The following is a 16,044-nucleotide window of genomic DNA, read 5'->3' as shown; positions in this document are numbered from 1 at the left end:
CAACCGTTTCCAACTGTGCCAAAAAATCAAAAAGACGCGTTCTATAACGGTCAAACGGTCCCTTAACAGACTTGGGCGGGGTCATCTAACGGTTGGCAGACAGCACAAACACCCTGTGACTGCTCGCAAGGAAAAAATAAATCTGGATGGCAGTATGGCTACAACTACGTCGTTTAGTGTAACCATAACCCCTGAATGTATGAACAGCAGAAAAGGCTGTCTTTGACGTCACTGTATAATAAGAAGCACAAAAGGGATTTTTTGGAACTTTCTCTTGGTTGGAGACAAACATGTCCGCAATGCATTCGTGCATCAAGCTATCCATGCAGTCGTTTATTGTTGATTCTTTAGCTCCTCTATGGCAGGGGGATTTTCACTTTGTTTTCCTTCAATTTCACTATGGGAGTTGTTCTTAACATACGTTTGTTAAGAAAATTTTGGCTGATTGTAAAACAGCTGTAATATACGGCAGTCCAGGTTGTCCTTCAACTGTAAAAATGAAATAATGCTCTTTAAAGTATCATTTACAACAGTGGTGGCTGTTTTCACAAGTATGCTACAAAAAACACGACAATACATAATACATACAAGGAAAAGCCCTATGTTTGGTCAGTTGGTGAGATAGGTAAATGTTATTTTTGTGTGACAGTTCTGATGGTTTTCAAAGGGCTAATTCTTTGCTTTACGACATATGCCCAACTGAAAACGCTTTAGCAACTCAAGTGCACACAACAACCATCTAAATAGACTACATGTTCGCAGAAAACACAATACTGAATATAGAGGGAAAAATAACGGCTCTTTTTAAAAGCACTTTTAGTAGTGAAGTACTTTTAGGATTGTTTGGAATTTTTTACCAGCAGACACCCTTTCACTGCTGAGTGTCTTAGTATTGTAAGATGTGTGATTTGAATTTTGGTTTAAAGGTGCCTTTGGTTTGAACACCCCTACCCCTACGAGGCAGAAATACAAAGAAATAGAAGGAAATTGAGCCTATTTGGAACCAGACTTTAGTATGTTCCCATGGGGGGATTCACGGTGCGAATGACACTGCGTCAGCTTGTTCATTTATCTTTAGTATTTTCTTCAACTTTAACTTTTAGGACCATGTATGAGGTTGTGGCAAGCTAAATACACAACACGACGACGTCTCGGAAAAATTGTAAGGATTATATAGGGAAAAACAACAGTGTCAGTTAATGTCCGTTTTGAAGGTGTTAGTGGTTGGGGATTTTGAAAAGCATCAGACATCAGGCAGATACAATCCTTTCTGCGTGTTCTGGTGCAGAAAGAGTTTTCAGTTTATACATTGGGGTGACCAGTAGATACCGTTTACAACCATAGCCCCAAACGACATTTACAGAGCCCAAAGAAGGATTAGGGTCAATTTCAAAGCCACTTTTCCATATGAAGCGCCAACTTTATATGAAAATGTGTTTAATAAACATCAAAGGACTGAGGTTGAACTTTCTGATAAGGGACATTTTAAACCTAGTCATTGTCACTTCAACGTTGTTCTCTTATTTGCTTGGATCATAGATGTGCCACTTTCAGCACGTATTCAGGAACGTGTACGGGTAACGTCATCAAATCTAGTTTTTACGTCAGGTGACGTCATAGGGAAATCTCCGTCATTGCGCAGGCGCGGTGAACTCTTCACCTTCGAAAGTGGTAAACAAACCAGCATGGGAGCATGGTAACAGTGCGAAAGTGGTTGATCGATGCAATATTATTTTGGCAAGCAAACAAGACATACATAAGCGGAACGCAAACGTTTCTCTCAGTTCTTCCGCACATTACGACAGCTAAAACTGCCCGGCCGGGGAGATGTACGCAGCATATCGGCTGAGTCAGTGTCTTCGAAGATTTGAGTGATGGCTCAGTCGGTATGTCCTGGGAAAAGGTCCGTGTCCCTCCTAATGATTGTGCATTTAAAGCAAAGCTGGAACTTTGCAACAGACAATGATGTATGGATGTATTTAAGTTTGTGTTTCAATTTATGGGAGCGAGACTGACATTTCTGAACTGAAAAAGTCGTGTTTTGTGGAGTTTAGAGTTGTCAGTAGAGACCGAGTCAATCGTTGAAAAGAAATAATTGCATGGTTCACCGATGGAGAGTTAAACGACCATAAAACCGCACCACATGTATGTCATGAAGCTTTCTAAGTTCTACACTATACAACAAAAGAAAATTAAATGAGGGAATCAAGACATAATAGATCAACTCTCTCTCTCTCTCTCTCTCTTTCTCTCTCTCTCAGTCTCTATCTCTCTCTCTCTCTCTCTCACACACACACACACACACACACGCATACACACACACGAACACACACACACACACTCTCTCTCTCTCTCTCTAAAACCGCTAAGAGGGAGGGATCGAGAGAGTTGAGAACAAGAGTGCCAGACAAAGGAAGGAATTTAATTTGGAGCGATCATTATGATTAAACAAATTAAGAAACAAGCAAGTTAGCAAGCAAATCCTTAAAAATGTGTGATGTCATAATAGGTACAAAAGGAGCCAACAACGTTTTGGCCTGGTGTTCTGCTTACAAAATAAACTAGTAAAAGAATTGTGAGATGTAAAGAGAAAAAATTAAATGGAAACACTACCGAATTACAAGACATCCTCAGTGACTTGAATCATGCACTTATGATTTTCTGCTTTTTTTCCAGATCGGGTAGAATACTTTATGTCAGTGACATATTTAAATGATTGCAATTGTGTGCTGGTCTTTAACATGAATAATTAGATACAATGAATACATTATTCAATGAGTAGGAAGTGACAATATTTTAATGTGTATGATCTTGTTTGATGAATGCCGCAAACACTCTGAGAAGTTCTTCTAAGCAAGCAAAGAAACAGAGGTAATGAAGTTGGATACTGAGATGACTATATTTTGTAACTTAGACACTCTGTCTATAAGGAAGCTAGCTGTTGCTTGAACATCATTTGAACATTAATCTGCACCAGTTTAAATGCATTGCTTCGGTAGAGCTGATCATCAAAATGCATCTCATGTGTGAAATTTTAGCTTTGATGTTGCACTGACTTCAGAAGACTGGCCTGTTTCGTGAGTAAAAACTACAAACATTTCAAGCTGACAAGAACAGAACGATGTTAAAATATAAGATATGATAAGGGAAATGTGAAGGCTAAATTAAACAAGGAATGAAATTGTAACCCACTCTGTACAAGTAGCGCGTTTTGCTGCATTGATCATGTTTTATTCTTTTGTGTTCTTTCGAGTTTCCGACAACATTTGTTGTGTCATTGTGTATGAACGTTTCAATGATAATGATGAACAATGATTGCATACTTAGTGTAAACGATTTCGCTCACCGACTCAGATGTGGCATGCAGGCTTCACGTGGAATAAGACCATCCCTCCACTTTAACATATACCAGCTGTCAAAAACCCGTGTGTTTACTTTGAAGTGTTGGAATGTTTGATCAATTAATTTGTTTAACTTCTACTGGCATCAATCCGCAAAATGTATTCATTTACTTTGCACACGACCCAGTCAGAATGTAAATGTTTGGTATGTATCAAAGTGTATAGATGGCCTAACCTCATGTAAGAGCCCTTGCAGTTATAGAATAGTAAGCCAAACTTGGCGTTTGCAAGAAAAACAGTGCCTTGAAACTGACATCAGCAACAACAACAATTTAATTATCCACAATCACAGTGACTCGGGTTTTCACCCCATCCAAACCACCAGCCATCCTCTCTCTAAAAACCAAAACAAACTCCCCAAAACACAAACACACACACACACACACACACACACACACACACACACACACACACACACACACATTAAAACACATAGAGAATCATGAGATTTGTTTGTTTGTTTATTCATCCTGTAGAATGTTTCTTTAGCCACTGAGCCAACTATAATACTCGTCATAAAAAGTAGGCAGATGCGTTTGAAGGCAAATCTTTATGATGAGGCCGTTTATTAAAAAAAAACAAATACAGGTTGACCCAAAAACAATGCAACCCATAAAAAGGTTAAAAACTTCTACATTTGTGGACATAAACTTCAGCCTATGCATGACCCTTCTACAAAGTGACAATTTTGAAGATCAAATAGGCTGACTTTTGTGCAATTTTAAATTAAGTTTCCAATTTCGGGGATCCACTCAACGGTACGAGTTTTAAAATTGAGCGGTAGCCAAACTTGCCCGATCTAAGCGCTCAAGATTGTAACATTCGGGGCAATTCGAATCACGAAAGTATACCTTAATCAACATTCATACCTGGGAATCCCTGTTTTGCACTTGGAGTATTCTCAAACAAACTTGTTCTATTTTTTTTTAAATGAGCGTACTCCACATTTAAACATGCTTCACACGCATCTGTCGCACTGTTAATTAAGGTTACTATTTTGTAATCATGAATCAAAGACAAAGTACTGGATCTGCTTCGGGTTGCGCCTGTGAAGAAAAGTAGTCGAGGAATATTAATCGTCGTATTTGTTTTTCCACTGGATAGTATTCTAGACACCCCACGCGGGTTAGGGGGAGTCCCATATTGGTTGGACGACTGTTTCTCCTTTTACCCTTGTTAAGTGTTTCTTGTATAGAATATAGTCAATTTTTGTAAAGATTTTAGTCAAGCAGTATGTGAGAAATGTTAAGTCCTTTGTACTGGAAATTTGCATTCTCCCAGTAAGGTAATACATGTATATTGTACTACGTTGCAAGCCCCTGGAGCAAATTTTTGATTAGTGCTTTTGTGAACAAGAAACAATTGACAAGTGGCTCTATCCCATCTCCCCCCTTCCCTCCGTCGCGATATAACCTTCGTGGTTGAAAACGACGTTAAACACCAAATAAAGAAAAGTATTCTAGACAATCATGCGTACAAAATACGGCGAAATCGTATGGGTTCCCAGGTCTGAACATTAGACAATCAGTGACTTGAATACAGCAATTATACAAGATCAGGACATTTCCAGTGGATGAAGGCATGCATTTCATTGATGAAAATTGCGCGACATTGCACTTTACAACAAAGGGGTTAATGTTCCAGTCATTTGAGTTTAGCAAATATTTTCATAGTTGTTGTGCATTCTTCTTCTGCGTTCGTGGACTGAAACTCCCATGTACACTCGTGTTTTTGCATGAGTGGAATTTTACGTGTATGGCCGTTTTTTACCCCGCCATTTAGGCAGCCATACGCCGTTTTCGGAGGAAGTTGTGCATGAACTTCAGTTCTTCCACGACCATTCTACAAAGTTCCGAGTCTGTAGGTAGAATGGTCCGACATTTACAATTTCTCAAAAATGTGTTCCAAATTACACATCCTAAATTGTCAATGGAACGAAAGTTTTCCTGTATAGTGATTGCTCTGAACCTAGCTAACTGCTTTCTTCAGGTCACCGATGATCTAGGGGGTGTATACTCAGACATTCAGATAATATATAAGCTAAAAGTCTGGAGGGTTTAAATTAAGTAAGTATTGATACCGCTCATGGTCAAACTTCGTTTTAGTGAGTCGACCGCCGAATTTGGAATTTATTTTTGAAATAGAGCACAAAAGTCAGACCATTTGACCAGTTACATTTGATCTACAAAATGTCCACTTTGTGGAAGGGTCATGCACTGGCTGCGGTTTATGTACCTTAAAAATAAAGTGATTCAGTCAACAGATGTAGAAGTTATTAGCATTGTTTTAGGGTTACATTTTTTGGGTTTATCCTGTATATGACTGAAAAAGCCATTCATTCCCCAAACCTATTCAGAAAACAGATTGGGTTTATATGACATAGTGTCTATACAGTGGAACCAACAACACAGACACCCCGCAAAATCAAATTCGCAAAATCAATGTTCCCGCGTTAAAATTGACAAAAAATCAGAACTGCCTAAAACAAAACATCTTCTGCACGGCAATAGAAAAACCAATCAAATCTGCATCCAAATCAGTCAGTTGTGTTCACATATCTGGTCTAACACTGACATTAAGGCATGTTGATTGGTGTTGGTGTCATTCCTCTGAGAAGCTGTAAAAGGTGGTTTTTGAGGATGTTTTAGTGGGTAATGAGACAAAAACCGGTACGTTTTCGTAACTTCTCAACGCATTGCCTTCAACGTTGCGGTAATTTGTGCTAACACATGTGGAAAAGTTCATACGGATTTTAAAGTCATTTGAGACATTAGGTCTGCTGTTAATTGACATGCCAGAAAGAGTTCTTAAATTGATGGAAGGTCTTTGCTGACTCATTGAAAAACAATTTGTTGTTATCTTCAAGAACAATAACAGATACGCCACACAATTAAATTTCATGTACATATTTTATCAGACATGGGCGGTATGAGGATTTCAACGCGAAAATTAATCTTTACGAATTTGACTCATTCAGAGCGCTGAGCGCAAATGTCGGCCTACGCCTAGCAAAGCTCACGGCTGACACGCTTAACTGATCATGGCTCTTTCATTTTCCAAGAATGTGTGTGTGCGTACAAGTGCGCTGTGAACAGTCATAGTTGAAAATGTATGAAATTAAAGGTAAATTGAAGCTTTCATTTTTCTTAATGCATGCTAATTTTTTTTTACAAATTCAGTTCATTGGACAGGGTACATTTTTATTTTTAAAATTCGTTCTGGCATGTCGCACACCAGCAGAACTAATATCTCACATGACTTGAGATTCCGTGTGTACTTAACGACATGTGTTAGCCCAAATCACTGACAAGTTTTAAGACAATGCGTTGAGGAGTTACTGAAATGTACCATTTTTTGGTCTCATTTTTGTACTTAACAACATGTGTTAGCACAAATCACTGACAGTTTTAAGACAATGCGTTGAGGAGTTCTGAAATGTACCATTTTTGGTCTCATTACCCGCTAAAACGACTTTAAAAACTGCCTTCTGAGAGGATTGACAACTGCACCGCTCAGCATGCCATAGCGTTCATGTTAGACAAGATATATGTGAACAAAACTGACTGTTTTGGATGCAGATTTGATTGGTTCTGTCTAATGACATGCAAAACATGTTTCGGTTTAGTTGTTCTGATTTGTGTTGTTGATTTTAGCACGGGAAGCTTGATTTTGTGAATTTGATTCGGGGGAGGGGGGGGGGGGGGTGTCTCGGTCTGTGTTGTAGGTTCCACTGCATAGACATTACGTCATGAAAACCCAATTTTGTTTCTGAATAAAGTAGGGAAAGTAATGGCCTTTTCAGTCATATACTTGGTTTTTCAATCAACAGCCTCATCAGTAAGATCTGCCCTCAAACGCATCTGCCTACTTTTTTTATGACGGGTAGTGTAGAAACCTCTGGAAGCATTCTCAGCCGAATCAGATGGAAAAGCACAGAATGATGATTGTACTCTGAATTTGATCATCGCCCCCAGCGAACCCAGGAACCAAGGTGCAAGCAGCCTTCCCCTAATGTAGCGGTCCTTCCTGAAAAATAAAGAAAACATATAACTGAGCAAGTTCAGTATTCACGGGGATGGGTTTTGGTTAGTTTTGGTTAGCGAGGGGAGGGTGTGTGTTGGGGGGGAGAAGGTGTGTACTGTTGAGCAGTGTGTGTGTGGGGGGGGGGGGGGGAGGAAGCACTTGCTCTTCACATGACTATTGGGATCGGGGATGGTGTGTGTGATATTGTAATCTAAACTATTAAAAAAAATCTGTGCGTGTATGAACTTTGTGCTCGGCAGAAATGTTCCTCGATTTTAGTCAAAAACAAGTGTGCCCTCAACCCACACACTTTCGGAGTTTCGCTCTTCAGCATCAACGCTATACAGTTTCATTGGGAAATGTGTCTCGATTTCAGTCCAAAACAGAACTTTCAGGATCCAAAGCACTCGCCTGTCAGCCTTTTTTTTCTAATTAAAATACATTCAACCCACCACATTTTCCAGTGATGAAGATACTGGGGATGTGTGTTGATCCCATTGATTTTGGCCATTTCAGATCTGGCCAGAGTTGTAGTTGTACATGGGATAGGAACATAACTTCACCCAGACACATCAAATATTGACATCCTGACAGTCAGTGCTTTATGTGCATATTTGAATTTTGTTTATGAACGAATTTCTCAACAGTCACTAAAAGAAGTAACATGTTTGTTAATCTGAGAATGGTTTCCACAACAAAATCTAACTCTGAGCAGGAAGAAGCCAGGGTGTGGAATGTAGAAGTATCCGAGTGAACAGATTCATTCTTATTCCATGTAAAAGCCTGGCAAGATCTAGGATGGTGAGCCAAGGGAAGAATAACTGTATGTGCCTTTAAAATAATTCCAGTAAATTAGTAATGATTTCATTTTATCTTGAATTTTTGTTTTACTTTCCTGTACTGCAATAGTTCATTCACACTGTGTAATTTACTTTAAGAATAGTGGCAAAGGATTTGAGAAGAGAAAGAGAACTAAAACCAAGCTTTATGTACCATTTTGTATAAATAGTACATATTGTACCATGCTAGGATACATACAGATGTAAGAATTTATTTTATACAAAGCCGTAATGTCTTTGTGAAAATAAACTTGCATCTCCTGCCACTACTCTCAGATTCAGGTGTAACAAGTGTTGACATAGCTGAATGTATCTACATGTATCTAGATTGTAAGTGCATCTAATGTGAAACACAGATAGACTCTTTTCAACACAAAGTACAAAAGTCTGCCAAAAACATCTACACAGCTTCAAACTACCATCACCAGTGCCAATTTATATCATAAATCAATTTTACAATAACAATTTAATAGGCACAAGCAGGTATAGTACTTGGTAGTGGTACAGAAATGTGTAACTTACTCTTCAGGGTAGTCTGTAAAGCAGCATGCCCACTCGGTCTGAATCCTCTCCAGAATCCATATATCTGAAGGCAAGAGCTGTATGAACACTTCACCACACATCATCTCTGGTTTCTTAGGAGGCCTGAAAAAACCCACCATAAAATAGTGGTGTCACTTCGTTGTTCAGATCACCATAAAATAATTAATTAACAATAAATAATAACTGTATTATAATTAAACCACTCGCACATTGATTCTTTTATCCCCTCTTTCACAATCATAGTTTATACAGCAGCAAATTGTGTGTAAAAAAATGTCTGTTTGTCTGTCTGTCTGTAAAAAATTCCATTTCAAACAGCAGAAATTAATATGTAAAGCGCGGAGAGCACTTGTGGTTCGCGCTATATAAGCTCACCATAATAATAATATTAATAATAAAATAATTTACCTCTGACTCTGTTCATGCAGAGTAAATGTCAAGTATTTAAACAGAAAAATAAGTCATTGTTGAATAACCCTTCTAAAAATACACAATAGACACACTTTCAGTGGCAGTGATTCAAGTGAAGTCAGTTTCTTCATTTGTATACACAAAAAATTGTTTTGGGCCAGTTAGTGTTACTCTTGGCTTTACACACTTACTATATCAAATTATACATGCATTCAGCTTAGAACACATACTTCTAATGTTGGGAGTGCGGTGTGAGCCATGACATTTACAGTTTAAAAATAAGGATCACAACAGTTTATTCAGAGATAGATTTGCCATTCACTGCATTATATTGTTAGTTGAACGAGATAGATCTACAGCAATGCTTCAATGCATTAGATTTGCTGTGTTTTAGTGTCTACTGTTCATTGCTCCACCGTGGGAAATTCAGTCAACAGTGCGCAGTTCAGAAGAAACCGATGCTGCTGTGCATAATCATTGATGCATTGACGATCGTTTATTGTCAATGTCAGTTTGTCACTGTCAGAAAAACAACAACTGTATCTTTCATCGTCACCACTACACAATGGCTAGGTATGTTACAAAGTGCGCACGCAGCTCAATTTTTGACGTCATTGAAAATGGCCCCCCATTTTCTGATCACTCACACTGGCTCAGTTTTGGGGTCCTCTTTTCTATTCTTTTCCAAATTTACATCACATGGGCACCCTGTCGAAGACGTAGAGCACATTCTTGACTTTAAGATTGAGAAAGATGGCGAGTCCAACACTGTCGAGCTCGCCGGCCAGAATATCGGGCGAAGAAGACACACAAGAGGTACTTTTATAAAACAATTTATAGCCTTTGAACTCTTATGAGGCCCCTCTGAACAGTTAGTTTGACTATTTTCCTGCTGTTTCAAGTCGATAAAGCGATGCGAAGTACCTTTTAACGGATGCGCCGCTTTGCGCCCGGATTGTCACCATCCAACATGGCGGTCGGTAAAGTTCGTCTGCTCTCAGTTTCATACTAACTTACTAAAAAAAATAAAAAATTTTATTTTTATTTTTTTATAGTTGTTTAATAGAGCTCTGAACCTTTCTTTTGATACCAAATTGAACAATATTGATAAACAAATGTGTAGGTTACAGTTAATTTTAGCTGAAAAATGTCAAAAATGGTTTCAATTTATCCTCTTTGCCTCTATTACGAATTTTATTACTTTAAAAATTCATAACTCGGGTTACACTTATCCAATCTCAAAGTTATATATACCATTGGAATGCTGATTTTCTGCTCTTTCAAGTGATATAGATCAAAATGTTAAATGAAGATTTTGAATTTTTTTGTAACATACCTACAATGGCTCGTAGGCCTATTATCCTATGACACTGAACACGCTTTCGGAGACACTCAGACAGTACTGCCTGGCCCATAGATCTAGATCTACCCTTGCTCTCACTTTCTAACAAATTTATTATTGCAATATAATCTGACACACACTCACACACCGAGGCGCGCACACGAACACACACACCGTGGGACACACAAACTACACGCACACAACGGATGAATCTTGCTCTTACCTGTTGGATGATCCAAACCGATTAAAATTAGCGACAGGAAGATGTACAAGCCAAATTTGTACAGTCGCTGATGTAGAAAGTGGAAATGTAGTCAATATTGTATTCATAGCAAATCTCCCGACTCAAGGTAGATCGTGTCCCAAATCAGCCATACCATCGTTGTTTTTTGGACTATTTGAACATGCCTCAACTTCCATCTCCAACTGTAGCACGTAGCCGGGCAGCGAATTTGCGATTCCTAAACGCCCCACTGAACGACTGACGTCACATGTCGCTTCGGTCTTTTCCGGAGGAACACCGCGTGTACATAATACACACTTCGATCGCGTAGCACTGCCATTGCACATTTTCGCAACGAAAACCGTGCCACTGTTTCATTCATCTTGGTGTGTTAAATCTGAAAGCAATATAAGTGAACGAACAATTGAAAACATATCACGTTACTAAACTGTAGCTCAGTGTTTCAGTGTGACGTGGAAGTGTTAAAATATCTACTGTATCGGGGAAGACGATTTCACATTGTTCGGTTTCGTAGCGGCTCCAGAAAAAATAGATAAAGAAGATACCAAAGGAGATTTCCTGCAGGTTGATCTGCACAGCGTGTTTTCAGTGTCTGCGCGAGGAAGCGCTGTCGAAAGGGCAGTGTCGATCTCAGTGGCAGTCGTGTCCCCGTAAGTAGGCTACAGACAGACAGATCTAGCGTCTCCCACTCTTGCACTGTGTCTATGCTTACTGTGTGTGTGTATGTGTGACGGAGTGAATGCGTTTGTGTTACTGTTTGTCGATTTCTTACGGGAGCCTTGAAGGCTTCGCCTCTTGTTTCTTTTGTTACACTTTTGTTACATACCACACACAACACAAACCAGTCACCTGTTTTTACCCCCCCCCCCCCCAAAACCCACCACCACCTGTTTTCTTTGGATACACACTGTATCTACATACGTGCCCACGAAATGTTGATCATTGCTTCAATACTTTGAAGCTGTTGCTTGGATAATAACCCGGTAAAATTAGTATTTCGGTGTTCAGTCAAATGTTAAAGTTTCTATCACACACGCACACGTACACACGCACCCACGCACGCACAGACAGACAAAAGTTAGCATCGCATAGGCTACACTACGTGAGCCAAAAACTAATTTCTTTCCTATTGCCTGAATAATAACTTTATTAACTGATAATCAAGGTGGCTTCGCCGAATGACTGCAAGTGCAACGCGATCGAAGTGGCACGCGGTGTTCCTCCGAAAAAGGCCGAAGCGGCTGTGACGTCAGTCGTTCAGTGGGGCGTTTAGGAATCGCAAATTCGCAGCCGGGCACAAAGAATCCTTCTTTATCATGTATTATTCGGTATGCACATTTCTCAAGTCGATTACAGTATTCACGACTATTTTGCGTGACCTTTCGGATTTCATGGGGCTGCCATTTTGTTTTCATCTCCTTAGTGTGTTCCGGCAGAGACCATTTAGGAACCTACGCTAATTATGATGACGCGAGCTTCCATTCAAATCGACTTGAGAAATGTGCATACCGAATAATACATGATAAAGAAGGATTCTTTGTGCCCGGCTACGTGCTACAGTTGGAGATGGAAGTTCACCAAAAATTGGGACCATACTAACAAAAATACGGTGGGTGCAATAGTCGCCCCCATTTTTCAGCAAACGCCACCCAAGGCCGTTTTGGACGGGTAGAAATTCCGTAGTTTCCAAGTCTATGGATAAAGCTCGCGTAAGAAGAATACGTCACGGTCGAAATACTTTGACGTCAATTAATGCATCATTAATGAGATTTGTGCGAGTCAATGTGTCTGTGTCTGTGCATACATGCGTGTGTATGTACATGTGTGTGTGTGTGTGTGTGTGTGTGTCTGTTTGTATAAGAGAGAAAGAGAGAGAGAGCATGGGTGGGTGTGTGTTTGTGCGTGTGCGTAAGTGTATGTGTATGTGTGTTTGTTTGTAAAGGTGTGTATGTCCGTCTGTCTATATGTGCGTATGGGGGGGTGTTTTTTGTGTATGAGAGTGAGTGCGTGTGAGTGAGTGTGTATGTGTGTACGTGTGTAACTTGGGGTGTGTGTGTGTTCGTGTGTGTTTGAGAGAGAGAGAGAGAGAGAGAGAGAGAGAGAGAGAGAGAGAGAGGTTTGTCTTTCGCTGGGGTATGCAGTGCCTTGGCGTTGCACATCTACTTAATTGTTATTGAATTGTTATTGTAACCAGGTTTGGAAGTACGTTTGGTTACTGACACATAGTGAACATTGTATTAGGCTACTTGTGTGCACCAGTTAATTTGCAGTGTTCAGGCTGCCTGTAATTGAGCCCGAAGTTGACTTCGCGGAGTCTTTTTTTTTCCGAAAATGGAGTACAAAAGCTTAGCCCAGCAAGCTTCGTGAAGTAGACGTGTCTTAGGCCTAAAAACAAAATAGGTGTGGTTACGGTAACCCGACCTACCCTATTTTTAGGGGCCGATCCTATAACTTTTTATTACATTTGTCAAAAAAAAAAAAAAACGAGTGCAAGAAACGCAATGAAAGCGAAAGCGCCCGAGTCGCACACTTATTTCCCTGTCAAGTAGGTTTAATTTGTACACATCAGAAAAAAAAGTTAAAAAAAAAAAAAGTGAATGCCTACCTACCTACCCTATTTTTTTGGCTATGTTACCGTAACCACACCTATTATTTTTTTTGGCCTTATACAAGTCGACTTCACCGAATTAACGACAGGTTAGAATACACGCCTCGCTGCTTGAAGTGTTGCAATAACAAAGACTGCAATCGGCAATCACTTGATGGTAAAGATATCCTGCACAATAACTGTCGTCCTCATATCCAAGCTATCGTTCCCGTGTGAGTGTTGTTAACTTGACTTGAACAGACAAACAAAGGACAGACTCGAGGCTTCTACACCGGCACGGTTGGCCTAGTGGTAAGGCGTCCGCCCCGTGATCGGGAGGTCGTGGGTTCGAACCCCGGCCGGGTCATACCTAAGACTTTAAAATTGGCAATCTAGTGGCTGCTCCGCCTGGCGTCTGGCATTATGGGGTTAGTGCTAGGACTGGTTGGTCCGGTGTCAGAATAATGTGACTGGGTGAGACATGAAGCCTGTGCTGCGACTTCTGTCTTGTGTGTGGCGCACGTTATATGTCAAAGCAGCACCGCCCTGATATGGCCCTTCGTGGTCGGCTGGGCGTTAAGCAAACAAACAAACAAACAAACAAACTCGAGGCTTCTTGTTCCGACATCTTTACTCTCGAAGACGACAAGGGAAACAACTCATGATAGAGGAGGAGCTAGCTGCAGCGTAGCCTCCCATGTGTATATGCAAAACACAAGTCTAAAACCTGGATACGGAAATGGACCTCAGTCCATCAACTTCACTTTCAACAAGCTACTTTGGTAATGAAACAAAATACAATAAAGAATAAAACAATGCAAATTAAAAACTCAATCAGTATGCACTTGCTGAAAACCTACTGTACCTTTCACAACATAAAAAGATTCAAACTTGTAAATAACAATACGTAAACAAACGTCTGGCAAAACGCAATGCTTAAAGGCACAGTGCAGCTCACAGCCTTCGTTTTGCGTTTTTGTTGCAGCTGAGTGCATTTACAGTTCAAAAATCCTCCTATGGTAGTAAAACAAACCCAAAACTACCCAACGACGACATCTGTGAAGCTCGACAGTTTCTTGTTCACGCGAGTGCATAAATTAAGCTAGTTATTACGTGTTGCCTTTTGGTCGGAGTTCGATTCAACTGAGTGATTCCGGCCTCCATTTTGTTTTACACAAACTCATGATGACGTCTGACATTGTTTGCTAGTGACGTGTCTTTTTGTGCATGATGTGGTGATCTACCTGATCTAAATTTAGATCCAAAAATAGGCCAAGACCAGCCGGGTCCGAGTACGAAATTAATTCGTAAAAAAATCGCAGTTCTTGACTCTTTGGGTGCAAGTCAATGAAACTTGGTAGTTCTTCTAACGGATAGCTGCCTGAGGTATGACTAAAAGCCCCAGGGGCTCCGTGCACCTGGATTTGACAAGTTCAGTACCTTCAAAGTAAAATTAGAACTGTTTGCATACTTATGCAAATTCACCTCACTAGTCTATCCCCCTTTCTCATGGTCAATACAGTATGTTGATTTTGCAAAGTAAATCATTAATATTTACTGATTGTGAGATAAAAACTACAACGAACGCACCAACGAAAAACAAAACAAAACAAAAGGAAAACAGAAGATTAAATAATCATGAACAAAATTAAAAACTTCCATCTAACATTTTTCGTCCTACACACAGATCTAGTCAGTCGGCAAAGGACCGTTTTGGTTACTTTTTGGCGTCACGTTAGCAAACACATTTTTCTGATAGATTTTAACACCACAACACTAAATCGAAAGTTTTGGGGCAATATTCCAAACCACCGGTGAGAAAAACGTTGGTTTGTGTGTATGTTTTCCTTCTTTGGCGTTACGATTCTTGTTTTGAGGGTTGGGTTCATAAAACGGACATAAAACTTAAACCGCTTGACAGAAATTCTATAACTGTAAATCATTCGAAAGGGAAGGCATTCATGTACACGTTTGTGCCACTTAAAATGACGTAATTATCTGTTTGTTTTTGTAATTATGACGTAATTCAGTATGCTAACAAAAATCATAATGAGGCAAGTAATCGGCTTTGGTTTTCAGTGTAAAACATTTGAACAGTCCCAAGAAATGAAACATACACATGTTGAATTTAAAAAAATAAGGAAGGCAAATCAAAAAGAGCATCTTAATATCATTTCCAGGTTTTTAACCTTTTGATTGTGAGTAGGTTCAACGCCGTATATTCGGCTATACTGATAACGCGCTGACGCCAGGTGTAAACAAAGCGTAATCGCCAACTTCACACCCCAATTCAATACAAAATGTGTCTCTTTGAAACCACATACAGCTTAAAATCATATTTGTGGGAATGAGTAAGAATTATATTGAGTACATGTTTGTTTTTCAACGAGAAATATACACGTTAACGAACATACATGTTCGCCCACTTTCATCCCATCTTACACGCTTCTTTGTCGATAAATAGACTGACAAGCCAAACTATTATGTTAATTGATGTGTCCTGCGTTGACTACATTCAAAAAGAGATGAAGCAGTCAATACTGTGTGGTAGCGCACGAGAGAGAGAGAGAGAGAGAGAGAGAGAGAGAGAGAGAGAGAGAGAGAGAGAGAGAGAGAGACAAGACAAGACAAGACAAAATCTTTATTATCGAGGG

General features: G+C 39.7%; 1 protein-coding gene and 1 long non-coding RNA gene across 2 annotated transcripts in view; both read right to left on the bottom strand.

Annotated features, from left to right (window-relative positions):
• Window positions 1-16,044, bottom strand: part of LOC138965201 (RNA-splicing ligase RtcB homolog) — a 145,398-nt gene that overhangs the window by 78,338 nt on the left and 51,016 nt on the right. The window lies entirely within an intron of this gene.
• Window positions 7,179-10,925, bottom strand: LOC138965212 (uncharacterized). The gene is made up of 3 exons (XR_011455359.1): window positions 10,783-10,925; window positions 8,786-8,908; window positions 7,179-7,427 (listed from the first exon to the last, which is right to left on the bottom strand). It is a non-coding gene; the product is annotated as an uncharacterized lncRNA (long non-coding RNA).

Source organism: Littorina saxatilis, linkage group LG4, assembly GCF_037325665.1.
Source record: "Littorina saxatilis isolate snail1 linkage group LG4, US_GU_Lsax_2.0, whole genome shotgun sequence".
NCBI classification, from domain to species: domain Eukaryota; kingdom Metazoa; phylum Mollusca; class Gastropoda; order Littorinimorpha; family Littorinidae; genus Littorina; species Littorina saxatilis.
This window is presented reverse-complemented; position numbering and strand designations above follow the sequence as displayed.